The sequence below is a fragment of the Entelurus aequoreus genome, linkage group LG14 (assembly GCF_033978785.1).
Source record: "Entelurus aequoreus isolate RoL-2023_Sb linkage group LG14, RoL_Eaeq_v1.1, whole genome shotgun sequence".
NCBI classification, from domain to species: Eukaryota; Metazoa; Chordata; class Actinopteri; order Syngnathiformes; family Syngnathidae; genus Entelurus; species Entelurus aequoreus.
This window is the reverse complement of record NC_084744.1, coordinates 64,388,924-64,408,300: the sequence shown is the minus strand read 5'-3', so window position 1 is coordinate 64,408,300 and position 19,377 is coordinate 64,388,924. Positions and strand designations below refer to the sequence as shown.

Genomic DNA, 19,377 nt, shown 5'->3' with positions numbered 1-19,377 from the left:
CCTTTTTTTTTTTCCCTCAACATGTTGGCAGTGAACTTCCTTTCTCCAGCGGCTTTTAATCAACATGACTTCATTTTCTCCTTTGTCCTTTTTTCACTGGTTGCTAGTCTCTCGTCTCTTGTCACCTCCGTTTCTGGCCAGCCTCCGTCCTTCACACCTCACCTCGTCTCACACCCTCTTTTTCATCGCCGTCTTGACCTTTCCAGTTCTTCTTCTTCTTCTTCTTCTTCTTTCTTCTCCACTTTTCAATCTCTGCTATTGATTTCTCATCTCCCTGTGGCAATGTTCTCTGTAGACTCCTCACTGCAAGAACAGGAGTCAATCAAGTGAATTGCATGTACAGGGACATTATGAGAAAAAAAAAACTAAACTAAAAATAAACATTAACACACTGATATAGACTATATTGCCAACAGTATGGTGTCCACCCATGACTGTGCACAAAGCAAGGTCCATAAAGACATGGATGACAGAGTCTGGTGTGGATGAACTTGACTGGCCTGCACAGAGTCCTGACCTGAACCCGATAGAACACCTTTGGGATGAATTAGAACGGAGCCTGAGAGCCAGGCCTTCTCCACCAGCTTTTGGAAGAATGGCAGCAAAATTAGTTCAACTGTTGCATCCTAATAAGTAGTTTTTATTGTCCCATAACAAGAAGATTGAGGCAAAAGAAGAAGCTTATCGACTACGGTGTCCGCACGGACTACAATGGCGGACGAGCGCGCATTTTCAGTACTTATGCAGATCCCAAATACACATCAGCGGGTACCAGAAGGTAAGAAAAGTTGATTTTGCATAATATTGCGAAACAAAACGTCAGATATTACGTCTTACCTTATACACACACACCATAATAATACTGGTATGTTTATTGCGCCGACAATCCATCAAAGTGTTGGTGTTTACTGGCGTCAAATTGCAGTCTACACATATCTCTTATGTGTGGCTGCCATCTGCTGGTCACACTTATCATTACACCATGTACCAAATAAAACTGCTTCGAGGTCGGTAAGCACGACCAAAATCATGCCGTACATTAGGCACACCGGATTATAAGGCGCATTAAAGGGGTGATATTATGATTTTTTTTCTAAGTGGACACTTTTAGTGCACATTTTCAGTACTTATGCAGATCCCAAATACGCATCAGCAGGTAAGAAAAGTTTGTTTTGCATAATATTGCGAAACAAGACGCCAGATAATGCCTTACCTTATACACACACACACCATAATAATACTGGTATTGAAGCACAGTACGTCTGACTATGGTAGCCGTAATTCGCCAACAATCCATCAAGCGGTGCGGCTTCGTAGCTTACCAAAGTCGTACGAAAACGTTTTGACAGATTTTTGAGCGCCGTGTGTAATGTTCTGTATTCTCAATGGAACATTTAAAGTTTTGGTGTTGTTTACTGGCGTCGAATTGCAGTCTACACATATCTCTTGTGTGGCTGCCATCTACTGGTCACACTTATCATTACACCATGTACCAAATAAAATTGCTTCGAGGTCGGTAAGCACGACCAGAATTATGCCGTACATTAGGCACACCGGATTATAAGGCACATTAAAGGGGTCATATTATGATTTTTTTTCTAAGTGGACACTTTTAGTGCACATTTTCAGTACTTATGCAGATCCCAAATACACATCAGCAGGTACCAGAAGGTAAGAAAAGTTGCTTTTGCATAATATTGCGAAACAAGACGCCAGATAATGCCTTACCTTATACACACACACACCATAATAATACTGGTATTGAAGCACAGTACATCTGACTATGGTAGCCGTAATTCGCCAACAATCCATCAAGCGGTGCGGCTTCGTAGCTTACCAAAATCGTACGAAAACGTTTTGACAGATTTATGAGCGCCGTGTGTTATGTTCTGTATTCTCAATGGAACATTTAAAGTTTTGGTGTTGTTTACTGGCGTTGAATTGCAGTCTACACATATCTCTTATGTGTGGCTGCCATCTACTGGTCACACTTATCATTACACCATGTACCAAATAAAATTGCTTCGAGGTCGGTAAGCACAACCAGAATTATGCCGTACATTAGGCGCACCGGATTATAAGGCGCATTAAAGGGGTCATATTATTAAGTGGACACGCGCACATTTTTATGACTTATGCAGATCCCAAATACACATCAGCAGGTACCAGAAGGTAAGAAAAGTTGCTTTTGCATAATATTGCGAAACAAAACGCCAGATATGTCTTACCGTATACACACACCATAATAATACTCCTATGTTGAAGCACAGTACGTCTGACTATGGTAGCCGTAATTCGCCAACAATCCATCAAGCGGTGCGGCTTCATAGTTTACCAAAGTCGTACGAAAACATTTTGATCGATTTTTGAGCGCCGTGTGTAATGTTCTATATTCTCAATGGAACATTTAAAGTTACTAGCGTCATCTCGCGGTCTACACGTATCTCTTATGTGTGGCTGCCATCTACCGGTCACACTTATCATTACATTATGTATCAAATAAAATTGCTTCGAGGTCGGTAAGCACAACCAGGATCATGCCGTGCACTTCACCTAGGCGGCAGCAGTGCACGGATTATTCAACAGGCTAACTCGGTAATCTGACGAAGTATACATTGCCGGCGGGTTTACGAAGAACTTTGTAGGGAATGAGAATATTTAATACCCTTAAAGTAAAAGTACGACGTAAAAAAATGCCATAAAGTCGGTTGTCCATTTTGAATATTCCGCTACGAATACCTTGGGCAATGTCCGTAGATTCTACGCTTCTGCACTCCGACCACATTATTAGGTCAGTCGTACTGGTAAATACGCAAAAATGTGAAAGGGATGTGCTGTTTATCGTTCACAATCCTTACGTAAGACAAGGACACGTATGCTTGTTTTGTTTTTATTATGCATTCGAAATCGTGAATAAATATCTAACAATTGAGTCAACAGATCGAGGGTCTTCTCATGATACTCTCTAAAAATATCCAGAAACTGGCAAAAAATACTCCATTTACATGTCGTGACCCTGAAAATTAACCAAATATGAGTGATATTGTTATTATAAGTGCTAACGCAGACTGATTATATTAACATATATAATTCATATGGAAACAAATATATGTACAAATAAACATTTACACAATATTTCTGCGTAAATAACTTTTTATACAACGTAAATATCTTCAACTTATATATGGCTAATATATGGGAACATATTGTTTTCCTTAAAATTCAGTGGGTGCGGCTTATAGTCCGGAAAATACAGTATTTAAACATTACAGTTTCAAAAGATAAATTGATAAAAAGCATCAATATAAGCTATAAACATTATCTAACTAGTGGAATCAATTCTTTATTTGGAGCAAATTTGGTGAGGGCATGAAAGAGAAAAAATTAAAAATTAAAAAAATTATCGTTTGAGGTGACCTCAGCTAAGGATCAGGATCACCACGTAACCGTGGAGTTATTGAGTCTGTTTACCTGATTGGAGGGCTAGCTTCCACAGCTCGTGGGTCCATGACGATGACTTCTGTTTTGTTTGGTCAGCCATTTTACTGCCTTGATACAGACACTGTTTGGAAACAAATATATATACAAATAAATTTCTGTGTAAATGAGTTTTTATACAACATATATATCTGCGACTTATATATGGCTAATATATGGGAACATATTGTTTTCCCTAAAATCCAGTGGGTGCGGCTTATAGTCCGGAAAATACGGTATGAGATCTGAACCGAGGATGTCGTTGTGGCTTGTGCAGCCCTTTGAGACACTTGCGATTCAGGGCTATATAAATAAACAATGATTGATTGATTGATGGTATTTAAACAGTACAGTTTCAAAAGATAAATTGATCATTTTTGAGGGGTAGGGTGTGGTTTTATTTGCAATCGGGGAAAGCTTCTAGAATCCAACATCTTGCAGACCAACTCAAAAAAACCACAAAAAAAAAACGCTTATGAATGCAACAAAAAGTATCAAAATATGCTATAAACAATATCTAACTAGTGGAATCAATTATTTATTTGGAGCAAATTTGGTGAGGGCATGAAAGAGAAAAAAATTTAACATTTTAAAAAATTGTCGTTTGAGGCGACCTCAGCTAAGGATCAGGATCACCCCGCTCCGTGTAAGACTGGCATCAAAAGAAGCATCCAGGATATTGAACATAATGACCTGATCATCAATTTCAAGTGCATCTTCTTTCCCTTCCAGGGATTTCCCGCAGAAAATGGCGTCGGCACTATCCGAGAACCCGGGCTCCATGATCCACTCCCTCAACTTGGCTCACAACGCGCTCGACAACCAAGGTACCAGCTAGCCTGCGCTCTCTGGGGTCATCTCTGCTCTTTTACTTTATCTCAGCTTTTGGATTCCTTTTGAAGAATCCCAAATCACTCATTTTCTGCCTCTGCACTTTTCCCCTCTGCTGCATTTATTCGCCGCTCGTGCCGCATCGAGGCGCGTTCCCGTTGTGAGCCTCGCACGACTTTTCTCTCGTGGTTCCGTCCAATCAACCGATCTGACAGGGATGCACAATACCGATAACTTCCTGCTTCTTTTATCCATAACTTATTGATATCTATATTTTTTTATGTCATATTTATTGTCGTTTGTCCACATCTGAAAGCACAAATAGAGGCAAACAAACATCATAGCCACAAATAAGTCATGAATCTTGTCCTTATTCATGCAAGAGTGTGGCGATCAGGTCATATTTTGCTCACAAATCCATCCATTGTATACCGCTTGTCCCTTTCAGGGTCGAATATACAGCACAGGACACACCTTCTCATTCAATGTGTTTTCTTTATTTCCATGACTATTTACATTGTAAGTTGTCACATCAAAACTACTTAACAAAAAATGGTAAAATATCTAAAAAAAACAACATGTTTTATATTCTAGTTTCTTCAAAATAGCCACCATTTGCTCTGATTACTGCTTTGCACACTCTTGGCATTCTCTGGATGAGCTTCAAGAGGTAGTCACCTGGTTTTCACTTCACAGGTGTGCTTGAAGCCACTTAAAAAAGTTTAAAGAATAATACTACCACCACCATGCTTGACGGTAGGCTTGGTGTTCCTGGGATTAAAAGGCCTCACCTTTTCTCCTCCAAACATATTGCTGGGTATTGTGGCCAAACAGCTCCATTTTTTGTTTCATCTGACATCACATGGACAAAGATAAGACCTTCTGGAGGAAAGTTCTGTGGTCAGATGAAACAAAAATGGAGCTGTTTGGCCACAATACCCAGCAATTTTTCACATTTTCAGTAGACCCATAGTAAGTTGGCATTTTTTCTGTTAAAAAGTCGGCATTTTTTCTGTCAAAAAGTCGGCATTTTTCCTATCAAAAAGTCGGCATTTTTCCTGTAAAAAAGTCGGCATTTTTTTTGTCAAAAAGTCAGCATTTTTCATGTCAAAAAGTCAGCATTTTTCATGTCAAAAAGTCAGCATTTTTCCTGTCAAAAAGTCTGGATTTTTTCTGTCAAAAAGTAGGAATTTTTTCTGTTAAAAAGTCGGGATTTTTTTCTGTCAAAAAGTCGGCATTTTTTCTGTCAAAAAGTCGGCATTTTTTCTCTTAAAAAGTCGGGAATTTTTCTTTCAAAAAGTCGAGATTTTTTCTGTCAAAAAATCTGGATTTTTTTTCTGTTAAAAAGTCGGCATTTTTTCTTTCAAAAAGTCGAGATTTTTTCTGTCAAAAAATCTGGATTTTTTTTCTGTTAAAAAGTCGGCATTTTTCTGTCAAAAAGTCGTCATTTTTTTTGTCAAAAAGTCGGCATTTTTCCTGTCAAAAAATCTGCATTTTTTTTCTGACAAAAATTCAGGATTTTTTCTGACAAAAAGTCGTAATTTTTCCTGTCAAAAAGTCAGCATTTTTTCTGCCAAAAAATTTTGATTTTTTTTCTGTCAAAAAGTCTGGATTTTTTCTGTCAAAAAGTCTGGATTTTTTCTGTCAAAGTCTGGACTTTTCTGTCAAAAAGTCTGGATTTTTACCGTCAAAAAGTCGGCATTTTTTCCGTCAAAAAATCTGGATTTTTTTCTGTCAAAAAGTAATCTTTTTTCTGTCAAAAAAATCCAGATTTTTTTTGCTGTCAAAAATTTGGCATTTTTCTGTCAAAAAGTCTGCATTTTTTCTGTCAAAAAGTCGGCATTTTTTCCGTCAAAAAATTGGGATTTTTTTTCTGTCAAAAAGTCATCTTTTTCTGTCAAAAAGTCATCTTTCTGTCAAAAAGTCATCTTTCTGTCAAAAAAATCTGTATTTTTTTTTGCTGTCAAAAAGTCGGCATTTTTTCTGTCAAAAAGTCTGGATTTTTACCGTCAAAAAGTCGGCATTTTTTCCGTCAAAAAATCGGGATTTTTTTCTGTCAAAAAGTAATCTTTTCTGTCAAAAAAATCCTGATTTTTTTTTTGCTGTCAAAAATTTGGCATTTTTCTGTCAAAAAGTCTGCATTTTTTCTGTCAAAAAGTCGGCATTTTTTCCGTCAAAAAATTGGGATTTTTTTTCTGTCAAAAAGTCATCTTTCTGTCAAAAAAATCTGTATTTTTTTTTCCTGTCAAAAAGTCGGCATTTTTTCCGTCAAAAAATCTGGATTTTTTCTGTCAAAAAGTCATCTTTTTTCTGTCAAAAAAATCTGGATTTTTTTTTGCTGTAAAAAATGTGTCATTTTTTCAGACAAAAAGTCGGCATTTTGCGTGTCAAAAAGTCGGCATTTTTCCTGACAAAAAATCTGCTTTTTTTTGGTCAAAAAGTCTGCATTTTTTCTGTCAAAACTTTTAGCTCCGGACTTTTTTTTTGTTTGATGTTGTCATTTAAAAAAAATTGCTCATTTTTTTGTTTCATCTGACATCACGTGGACAAAGATAAGACCCTCTGGAACAAAGTTCTGTGGTCAGATGAAACAAAAATGGAGCTGTTTGGCCACAACACCCAGCAATATGTTTGGAGGAGGAAAGCTGAGGCCTTTAATCCAAGGAACACCATTCCTCCAGTCAAGCATGGTGGTGGTAGTATTATTTTTTTTAGCTTGGGACTTCCCGCGGGACGGATTTTGGACGCTGGTGGGACGTAGTTTGGGGACCTCTGCGGGTTTGGGCTGAAAACTAAGTGTCGTCGTACTTGTGCAATGACAAAGACCATACCATACCATACCAGGGGCCACACACAGCATCTGCCCAGTTTTTTTTTTTTTTTGCATGAATCCCCGCATTCCTGGCGGCGCCCCTGCTTATTGGAATACCTTTTCTCTTTTGCCAAAGAAATCGTTTCGCAGCCGTCGACCCAAAAGGCGAATAGCCTCGTCCAAAGACTCCTGGCGGTCTAATCCTCCACCCTGAACCACAAAGTGGCCCGCCAACGATGGCAGACTATGAAGCCAAATTGCAGCTCTGTGGACTGTTCAGGGGCCCCGGACTTATTATCTCTGTTCCTTCTCCAGGAGTTTCCAACCTGATTCAACAAGTATGTCGGCTCAACAAGGGATTACGCCACCTGAACCTCTCCAAGACCTCCTTGTCCTCCAAAGGTAAGATGCTCTTATTGTTTGGTAGACACAGTTATGATATCACAGGAGACCGGGCTTTCTGCTCCGCTGCTCCCAGTCTGTGGAACGCTCTCCCTGACCACCTGAGGGCACCACAGACTGTGAATGCTTTTAAAAAAGGCTTATAAACCCTTCTTTTTCAAAAAGCCTTTTTTTTTTAGATATATGCGTGCTAGTTCTAGCTATTAGGCTGTTCTATTTTTTATTTTATTTTTTATACACTGTAGCACTTTGAGGTTATACATTATTATTATTGTTCGGCTAATTAGATAATTATATGTGACCTACTTACAGTTTACAACCTTGGTATGGGCTGATCTCCTGAGATTTCAGTAAAACTTGATAATATTCCTATTCTGTCTTGATGGTCCTTCTTACTCAGCGTATATGTCATCAAAAGAACTTGGGATTGACCAGTAACTTAGATTCCCTGGGAGGAAGACCTGGTCGACGCAACAAGGCTAACCAAATATACTGCATAAGAAGGGACTCCTAAATAACTGACAGAACGTGTATAAACAATTGATATTGTGCTCAAATAAATCAACCCAATTCATAATGAGTATGTTTAACTAGGTTGTCAATAAAAATGAAAAGTATAAATGAAAATACAGCGTCGCCACTTTAGTCATAATTTCTGCACTTGAGAAACTTCTTGATGGCTCGAGCGCCAGACTTCTTCTGTTTGTTTGATGTTGTCACTACTGCCACAAGTGGCGGGAAATTGTATTACAACCGAGTACTGCTGCCGCCCATAGAAAACGAAGCTGAGGAACTGATATTTTTGGGGCGGTCCTATAGGCATACTTGCCAACCCTCCCGTTTTCAGCGGGAGAATCCCCGGTATTCAGCGCCTCTCCCGACAACCTCCCGGCAGAGATTTTCTCCCGACAAACTCCCGGTATTCAGCCGGAGCTGGAGGCCACGCCCCCTCCAGCTCAATGCGGACCTGAGACTGAGTGGGCACAGCCTGTTCTCACGTCCGCTTTCCCACAATTGCCTGTAAATATGTAGAACAGACTTCTCCATTGAACACGGTGGCCGAAATGATATACTCATCATGAACGGAGAAGTTAAACAGGACAATACTGCCATCTAATGGATAGCCACCGGAACACTGAAATTCAAGTATTTATTTTATGTAAATAAAATAAAAATATATATATATATATATATATATATATATATATATATATATATATATATATATATATATATATATATATATATATATATATATATATATATATTTATTTATATATATATATATATATATATATATATATATATTTATTTATATATAGCTAGAATTCACTGAAAGTCAAGTATTTCATACATATATATATATATATATATATATATATATATATATATATATATATATATATATATATATATATAAAATACTCGAGTTGGTGAATTCTAGCTGTAAATAACCACGCCCCCAACTATGCCCCCCGCCCCCAACCACACCCCCCCCCCCACCCCCGACCAAGCCTCCCATACCCCCCCCCCCCCAAACCCCCACCCCCTACCCCCCACCTCCCGATATTGGAGGTCTCAAGGTTGGCAAGTATGCCTATAGGGGGCCAACAATGTGGGCCCTGTGGTTAAGACACACTGCTATACATTTATGGGGCACCTCGGTACGGGCAGAAGTGTTCTTTTCTCAACATTTTTGACCTCGGGGCCCAACCTTTCCACTACGTAGAGGCCCCAGGGCCTGATCAAATATTAATACTCCGGACAGGCCAACCTCCTCCAACCTCCGAGGACAAAGCTACGAACAACGGGAGACCGGGCTTTTCTGCTCCGCCGCTCCCAGTCTGTGGAACGCTCTCCCTGACCACCTGAGGGCACCACAGACTGTGAAAGCTTTTAAAAAGGCTTAAAAACCCTTCTTTATAAAAAAGCCTTTTTTTTTAGATATTTGCATACTAGTTCTATAAACACTCTCCCTGACCACCTGAGGGCACCACAGACTGTGAATGCTTTTAAAAAAGGCTTAAAAACCCTTCTTTATAAAAAAAGCCTTTTTTTAGATATTTACATACTAGTTCTATAAACACTCTCCCTGACCACCTGAGGGCACCACAGACTGTGAAAGCTTTTAAAAAAGGCTTAAAAACCCTTCTTTATAAAAAGGCCTTTTTTTTTAGATATTTGCATACTAGTTCTATAAACACTCTCCCTGACCACCTGAGGGCACCACAGACTGTGAATGCTTTTAAAAAAGGCTTAAAAACCCTTCTTTTAAAAAAAGCCTTTTTTTTTAGATATTTGCATACTAGTTCTAGCTATTAGGCTGTTCTAGTTTTTATTTTTATTTATTCTTTATCATCTTTTTATTATTATTTTAATACACTGTAGCACTTTGAGGTTGTTTGCTCAATGTAAAGTGCTTTTTACAAATAAGATCTATTATTATTATTATTATTATTATTATACTGAATTATCTCACTCTTGATTTTAATGCTATTGAATAATTGTATTTGACCTACTTACAGTATACTACCTTGTCAAATGTAATGAAACCATGTGTTAATCTCAAAGATTATGTTTCATTTAACACATAAAGTTTAGGCTTAGGTCAGGCTGATTAGAAAAATAACCAAAGTCACTCAAAAATAACTGACGGAAAATACATTCACATACGATTATAAATTATAATTATTATATTTCTTTAATACATTTTTTTTTAAGAAGTCCTTTATCACAAGTGTCTTAAAAGGCTTTCCAAACCCCAACAGCATCTGAACCCACATCCGGGCAAGGAAAAACTCCAAAATCCAAGATGCGGGGGAAAAATAACCCTTAATTTAGAGTAGCCTAATTAGGCTAATTAAGAGTCTTTAGACTCTTAACTAAACTGGCAATACAATTAAACGTGCAGATAAAAATACAGCTTCACCACTTTAGTCATATTTTTTTGCGCTTAAGGAACTTCTCGATGACTTCGCTCCGGACTTCTTCCGTTTGTGCGATATTGTCACTACTGCCACGAGTGGTGGAAAAGTGTATTACACACGTTCGGCCCAATTATGGTTAAGAAACACGGCTTTAACAAAGACAAACATTACACTTTTTATTATCATTATTATTATTTTTAAACTCCTTATTGTCTTGTTCTGCTTTAAAAGAAAAATGACAACAATCAGTTTCCATTTAATTCTTTCATTGAAATTAATATTATAGAACAGGGGTCACCAACGTGGTGCCCGCGGGCACCAGGTAGCCCGTAAGGACCAGATGAGTAGCCCGCCGGCCTGTTCTAAAAATAGCTCAAATAGCAGCACTTACCAGTGAGCTGCCTCTATTTTTTAAATTGTATTTATTTACTAGCAAGCTGGTCTCACTTTGCCCGACATTTTTAATTCTAAGAGAGACAAAACTCAAATAGAATTTGAAAATCCAAGAAAATATTTTAAAGACTTGGTCTTCACTTGTTTAAATAAATTCATTAATTTTTTTACTTTGCTTCTTATAACTTTCAGAAAGACAAATTTAGAGAAAAAATACAACCTTAAAAATGATTTTAGGATTTTTAAACACATATACCTTTTTACCTTTTAAATTCCTTCCTCTTCTTTCCTGACAATTTAAATCAATGTTCAAGAAAATGTATTTTTTTTATTGTAAAGAATAATAAATACATTTTAATTTAATTCTTCATTTTAGCTTCTGTTTTTTCGACGAAGAATATTTGTGAAATATTTCTTCAAACTTATTATGATTAAAATTCAAAACAATTATTCTGGCAAATCTAGAAAATGTGTAGAATCAAATTTAAATCTTATTTCAAATTCTTTTGAATTTATTTTAAAATTTTTGTTCTGGAAAATCTAGAAGAAATAATGATTTGTCTTTGTTAGAAATATAGCTTGGTCCAATTTGTTATATATTCTAACAAAGTGTAGATTGGATTTTAACCTATTTAAAACATGTCATCAAAATTCTAAAATTACTCTTAATCAGGAAAAATTACTAATGATGTTCCATAAATTATTTTTTTAAGTTTTTGTCTTCTTTTTTTCGGTTGAATTTAGAATTTTAAAGATTCGAAATTGAAGATAAACTATGTTTCAAAATTTAATTGTCATTTTTTTTCGTGTTTTCTCCTCTTTTAAACCGTTCAATTGAGTGTAAATATCATTAATTATTAATAATAACATAGAGTTAAAGGTAAATTGAGCAAATTGGCTATTTCTGGCAATTTTTTTAAGTGTGTATCAAAATGGTAGCTCTTCGCATTAATCACTACCCAAGAAGTAGCTCTTGCTTTCAAAAAGGTTGGTGACCCCTGTTATAGAATATACCTTATTTTCCGGGCTATAGAGCGCACCTGTGTTTTAAGCCACGGCCACTGAATTTTAGAAGAAAAAAAAACGTTTTTATCCATTTCTATCCATATATTAACCGCATATATAAACGTTGTGAAATGACTTATTTACATTATACCGCCCAGCTCCATTTTTGTTTCATCTGACATCACATGGACAAAGATAAGACCTTCTGGAGGAAAGTTCTGTGGTCAGATGAAACAAAAATGGAGCTGATTGGCCACAATACCCAGCAATATGTTTGGAGAGGCCTTTAATCCCAGGAACACAATCCCTACCGTCAAGCATGGTGGTGGTAGTATTATGCTCTGGGCCTGTTTTGCTGCCATTGTAACTGGTGCTTTACAGAGAGTAAATGGGACAATGAAAAAGGAGGATTACCTCCAAATTCTTCAGGACGAGCTAAACTCATCAGCCCGGAGAAATGGGTCTGGGGCACAGTTGGGTGTTCTAACAGGAACGCACGTCAAAAGTGGTAAAAGAATGGCTAAATCAGGCTAGAGTGGAGGTTTTGGAATGGCCTTCCCAAAAGTCCTGACTTAAACGTGTGGACAATGCTGAAGAAACAAGTCAGAAAACCAACAAATGTAGCTGAATTTTGTCAAGAGTGGTCAACAATTCATAGTATGACTATTTCATTTATCTATTAAGACTTCTCTCTCCCCCGCTATGAACGTCGTCCCCGAAGAGCTGACCACCTCATATACTTACCAACGTCATGCATGGGCTTCTAAAGCTCTCATTCGGGGCAGCTGATGGATGCAGAGGGGATTGGACGCCCTTTCCCCCTCCCCCTCCTCCTCCTCCCCTCATTTCCCTCCCAATTGCTGCAAATTAGGGATGAAAAGATTAGCGCTTCGCCCAGCTTCGGGGGGGACTGGCGTCGTCCCAAAAAACCCGGAGAACGGAGCTAAATTCGGCTTAGTCAACGGCGTTCGGTACCATTTTGTACCAAATAGTTCAAATGATGCACGTATTGATTACAGTACAACAATCCTCACTATAAATGACTTGTTTGACTACATTTTCCCAGCATCGTTATTATGTCGCATGTTTTAATCCACGTGGCGTGCTGAGCTTGCCGCTATTTTGCCCTTTTGATGATTTTTAATGAGGATTCCCATCGGGTGTAACGGCAGTCATCTCGTTTTTAGACCAGCGTATCTTTTTGTTCCAGTTTTTTTACAGCAAGGGAGGATTGGTCGGGCTTCGTCCAAAAATGTAATGTTAGCCAGCAATGCGAGCTCAAGTGTCCCTGATGGATTATTTAGCTTTTCCTGCCACTCCCGTTATCGGGTTTTTGTGTTTAATCGCTGGGAAGTTGTGACTAAAAGATGATTTTCTGATGATTACAGTTTAGGGGTGAAACAATACCACCAGTACCCGCATTTTCCGGGCTATATATATAAGCCGCACCCGCTACATTTAAGAGAAACAAATGTTTTTTTCCATATATTAGCTGCACCGGACTATATATACGTTGTGAAATGAGTTATTTACACGTAAACATATTGCAAATGTTTATTTACATACCTTGTTTCCAAACGGCGCCTGGAACAAGGCAGTAAAACGGCTGATCAAACAAAACAGAAGCTGCGGAAGCTAGCTCTCCATTCAGCTTGACAGAACTCCATGATAACGTTCTGGTGATTTCTAAAACAATACAAAAATAATGCCAATGTAAGTTAAAAATGCTAACAAAGACACTCGTATACGTGTTAGCATATTAGCTAATGTTAACGACGCTCGCTTCATTACATAACGATAGCACGAACGAATATGCATAAAAACATATCCGAACGGGGCCTGGGACCATGCAGTAAAACGGCCGATCAAACAAAACAGAAGCCACTAGCTGCGGGAGCTAGCTCTCCAATCAGCTTAACAGAACTCCACGATAACGTTTTGGTGAATTTACGATGCTAAAACAATACAACAATAATGGCATTGTAAGTTAATAATACTAACAAAGACACTCGTAAACGTGTTAGCATATTTAATTACATTACGATAGCAGAAACATTAAATATGCATGAAAACATATCAAAACAGTTCCTGGAACAATGCAGTAAAACGGCGGATCAAACAAAACAGAAGCCCCTAGCTGCGGAAGCTAGCTCTCCAATCAGCTTAACAGAACTCCCTGATAAAGTTTTGGTGAATTTACGATACCAAAACAATACAAAAATTATGGCATTGTAAGTTAATAATACTAACAAAGACACTCGTAAAAGTGTTAGCATATTAACTAATGCTAACGGCGATAGCTTCATTACATTGCGATAGCAGAAACATTTAAATATGCATGAAAACATATCAAAACAGTGCCTGGAACAATGCAGTAAAACGGCCGATCAAACAAAACAGAAGCTGCGGAAGCTGGCTCTCCAATCAGCTTAAAATAACTCCACAGTAACGTTTTGGTGAATATACGATACTAAAACAATACACAAATAATGCCATTGTAAGTTAATAACACTAACGAAGACACTCCTAAACGTGTTAGCATATTTAATTATATTACGATAGCAGGAACAAATATGCATGAAAACATGTCCAAACGGTGCCTGAAACAAGGCAGTTAAACGGCCGATCAAACAAAACAGAAGCTGCGGAAGCTAGCTCTCCAATCAGCTTAACAGAACTCCACGGTAACGCTTTGGTGAATTTACGATACTAAAACAATACAAAAATAATGCCATTGTAAGTTAATAACAATAACGAAGACACTTGTAAACGTGTTAGCATATTTAATTACATTACGATAGCACGAACAAATATGCATAAAAACATATCCAAACAGTGCCTGGAACAATGCAGTAAAACGGCCGATCAAACAAAACAGAAGCCACTAGCTGTGGAAGCTAGCTCTCCAATAAGCTCAACAGAACTCCACGGTAGTGTTTTGGTAAATTTACGATACTAAAACAATACAAAAATAATGCCATTGTAAGTTAATATCACTAACGAAGACACTTGTAAACGTGTTAGCATATTTAATTACATTACGATAGCACGAACAAATATGCATAAAAACATATCCAAACAGTGCCGGGAACAATGCAGTAAAACGGCCGATCAAACAAAACAGAAGCCACTAGCTGCGGAAGCTAGCTCTCCAATCAGCTTAACAGAACTCCAATATAATGTTTTGGTGATTTACGATACTAAAACAATACAAAAATAATGCCATTGTAAGTTAATAACACTAACAAAGACACTCGTAAACGTGTTAGCATATTTAATTACATTACGATAGCACGAACAAATATGCATAAAAACATATCCAAACAGTGCCTGGAACAATGCAGTAAAACGGCCGATCAAACAAAACAGAAGCCACTAGCTGTGGAAGCTAGCTCTCCAATCAGCCTAATAGAACTCCACGATAAAGTTTTGGGGAATTTACGATACTAAAACAATACAACAATAATGACATTGTAAGTTAATAATACTAACAAAGACACTCCTAAATGTGTTAGCATATTTAATTACATTACCATAGCAGGAACAAATTTGAATGAAAACATATCCAAACAGTGCCTGGAACAATGCAGTAAAACGGCCGATCAAACAAAACAGAAGCCCCTAGCTGCGGAAGCTAGCTCTCCAATCAGCTTAACAGAACTCCCTGATAAAGTTTTGGTGAATTTACGATACTAAAACAATACAAAAATAATGGCATTGTAAGTTAATAATACTAACAAAGACACTCGTAAAAGTGTTAGCATATTAACTAATGTTAAGCTAGTTCTAGTTTTTATTTTTATTTATTTTATTATCTTTTTATTTTAGTGCTTTTTACAAATAAAATCTATTATTATTAGTATTATTATTATTTTCCGTTTTAACATGTTCTATCTACACTTCTGTTCAAATGTAATAATCACTTATTCTTCTCTTGTTTAGATACTGTACATTAGTTTTGGACGATACCACACATTTAGGTATCGATGCGATACCAAGTAGTTACAGGATCATACATTGGTCATATTCAAAGTCCTCATGTGTCCCGGGACGTATTTACTGAGTTTATAAACATAATTTAAATTTTTTTTTAAACGAAAGAAGATGTTGTGATGCCAAAAAATATCGACGTAGATACGCTCCTGTACTTGGTATCATTACAGTGGATGTCCGGTGTAGATCCACCCATGGCGTTTGTTGACATTGTGACGCCGGTGAGCTATTGTGTCCTCCTACGGTGTGCAGTGAAGCATGTTTAGCTATTCCTCGTCCTCCAGTGATAATGCTACTTGTAAGAAACGTACTGTATTTGTCGCCGTGGAGGCGAGGATTAGTGATTTAGACGTTTCAGTGTTGTAACTTCACCTTTATCTTTACTTTTTACGCCAAAATGCGTCCATTCTCAATTTTCTGTCTCCACACTGTGTCTGCTTGTAAGTACTCTGTGTGTGTGCGCTGCCGAACATGCTCCTCTGCTCGTAAAAACCAGCAATGTCACCACGTGACGACGGTGGAGTTGGTGGTGGACCGGTACTTTTTAGAGGCGGTATAGTACCGAATATGATTCATTAGTATCGCGGTACTATACTAGTACCGGTATACGGTACAACCCCAGTCTGCAGTTTATTTTGATGCGTCTAACCTCACCTTCCCATGGTCTCCCTCACAGGTGTGGTGTCCCTGTCCCAGGCTTTGTGCTCCAGTGACGACTACTCCAACTCCCTGCTGCACCTGGACCTCAGTAAAAACCCCGGGGTTCTATCCGGGGAGGACGCCACGGTGAGGCCATCAAACGGTACGTTTCATTACATTGGTATGGCAACACCAGCGGTCTTTTCTCCACCCCTGCAGAATCTCTACCTGTTCCTGGCCCAGCCCAACTGCCTGGTCCACTTGGACCTGTCTGGGACGGACTGCACCGTGGACTCGGTTGGTTGATCTCATTTTGGATTGTTGAAGGGCGGGCGCAGCGTGCGGAATGCAGATCAGTCTGGCGCACAAACGCGTTCATTAGAGAAGTTGGGTGCATCGTGTCTCGAGGGAGGGTGATATCACCCCCCAAAAAAACTGTATACTGGACCGTATTTTTCAGACCGTAGGGCGCACCGGATTTATAGGGCGCACTGCCGATGGGCGGGTCTGGGACAATGCAGTAAAACGGCTGATCAAACAAAACAGAAGCCCCTAGCTGCAAATATAATACAAAAATGTGTTTTTAAGTGTCAAAAAGTCAAGGTAAAAGCTGATTTTCAAGGTAAAAGCTGATTTTCAAGGTAAAAGCTGATTTTCAAGGCAAAAGCTGATTTTCAAGGTAAAAGCTGATTTTCAAGGCAAAAGCTGATTTTCAAGGTAAAAGCTGATTTTTAGGCAAAAGCTGATTTTCAAGGTCAAAGCTGATTTTTAGGCAAAAGTTGATTTTCAAGGTCAAAGCCGATGTTTAAGGCAAAAGCTGATTTTCAAGTTAAAAGTCTATTTTCAAATTAAAAGTTGATTTTCAAGGCAAACGCTGATTTTCAAGGCAAAAGCTGATTTTCAAGTGAAAAGCTGATTTTCAAGGGAAAAGCTGATTTTCAAGGTAAAAGCTGATTTTCAATGCAAAAGCTGATTTTCAAGGCAAAAGCTGATTTTCAAGTTAAAAGCTGATTTTCAAGGTAAAAGCTGATTTTTAGGCAAAAGCTGATTTTCAAGGTCAAAGCTGATGTTTAAGGCAAAGGCTGATTTTCAAGTTAAAAGTCTGTTTTCAAGGCAAACGCTGATTTTCAAGGCAAACGCTGATTTTCAAGTTAAAAGCTGATTTTCAAGGGAAAAGCTGATTTTCAAGGGAAAAGCTGATTTTCAAGGGAAAAGCTGATTTTCAAGTTAAAAGTTGATTTTCAAGGCAAAAGCTGATTGTTAGGCAAAAGCTGATTTTCAAGGTCAAAGCTGATGTTTAAGGCAAAAGCTGATTTTTAGGCAAAAGCTGATTTTCAAGGTCAAAACTGATGTTTAAGGCAAAGGCTGATTTTCAAGTTAAAAGTCTATTTTCAAGTTAAAAGTCTATTTTCAAATTAAAAGCTGATTTTCAAGGCAAAAGCTGATTTTCAAGGTCAAAGCTGATGTTTAAGGCAAAAGCTGATTTTCAAGTTAAAAGCTGATTTTTAAATTAAAAGCTGATTTTCAAGGGAAAAGCTGATTTTCAAGATAAAACCAGATTTTCAAGGTGAAAGCTGATTTTCAAGGCAAAAGCATATATATATATATATATATATATATATATATATATATATATATATATATATATATATATATATATATATATATATATATTTTTTTTTTTTTTTTTTTTTTTTTTTTTTTTTTACAACATATTAGTGTTTTTGAATTTTTTTGTAAATTCTGGCAACTGAGCTGCCATTTTATTTTTTTGTATTTTTTTTTAACTTTAATTCCATGTACAGTAAGACAGCGTAAAATCTGTTCTAAGTGTCAAAAAGTCAAGATTTTTTTTCTTAGTGTCAAAAAGTCAAAGCAAAAGCTGATTTTCAAGTTAAAAGCTGATTTTCTAGGAAAAGTCCGTTTTTTACTGTAAAATCTACAGTGTTTAGTTTTTTTTTACAGCATAAAGTAATACAGTAAATACTGTAAATGTTTTGGGTTTTTTGTTTGTTTGTTTTTTTTACAACATATTAGTATTTTTTTAAAAAATTTAATCCAGGCAACAGATGCCATTTTTTAAACTTTTTTTTACTTTAATTCAATTTACAGTAAGACACCGTAAAATCTGTTCTAAGTGTCAAAAAGTCTGGATTTTTTCCAAGTGTCAAAAAGTCAGGGCAAAAGCTGATTTTCAAGGTAAAAGCTGATTTTCAAGGTAAAAGCTGGGTTTTTTGTACTGTAAAGTTTACAGTGTTTTTTTTTGGAGGGGGGGGGTTCAGCATATTAGTGTAAATAAAAAAACAGTACCACTGTTTTGTTTTTTTAATTTATTCTGGCAACTGCTCTGCCATTTTTTAAACTTTTTTTTACAACATAAAGTAATACAGTAAATGGAAGAGTACAGCTGGGTTTTTTTCTACTGTAAATTTTAGTGTTTTTTGGGTTTTGTTTTTTTACAACACATTAATGTAATAGAAAAACAGTACAACTGTTTTTTTTTTATACTGGCAACTGATCTGCCATTTTTTTTAAACTTTTTTTTTAACTTTAATTCCATTTACAGTAAGACACTGTAAAGACAGCCACAGACTTTACGGTAAAAAACTGGCAGCTCAGTCGACATAATTTTACTGTAAAATATACAGTGTTTTTTTTTTTTCACAACCTATAGTAATACAGGAAATAGAAAATAGTAGAGCTGGGTTTTTTCTACTGTAAATTTTACAGTTTTTTGTTTTGTTTTGTTTTTTTCACAGCATATTCGTGTAAATAGAAAAACAGTACCACTGTTTTGTTTTTTTTAATTCTGGCAACTGAGCTGCCATTTTTTACTTTTTTTTACTTTAATTCAATTTACAGTAAGACACTGTAAAGACAAAAAAAAACTGGCAGCTC

General features: G+C 37.1%; 1 pseudogene; it reads left to right on the top strand.

The window, feature by feature from the left end:
• Positions 1-4,190: 4,190 nt before the first annotated feature.
• The window catches only part of LOC133665196 (capping protein, Arp2/3 and myosin-I linker protein 3-like), an 89,940-nt pseudogene continuing 74,753 nt past the window's right edge, over positions 4,191-19,377 (top strand).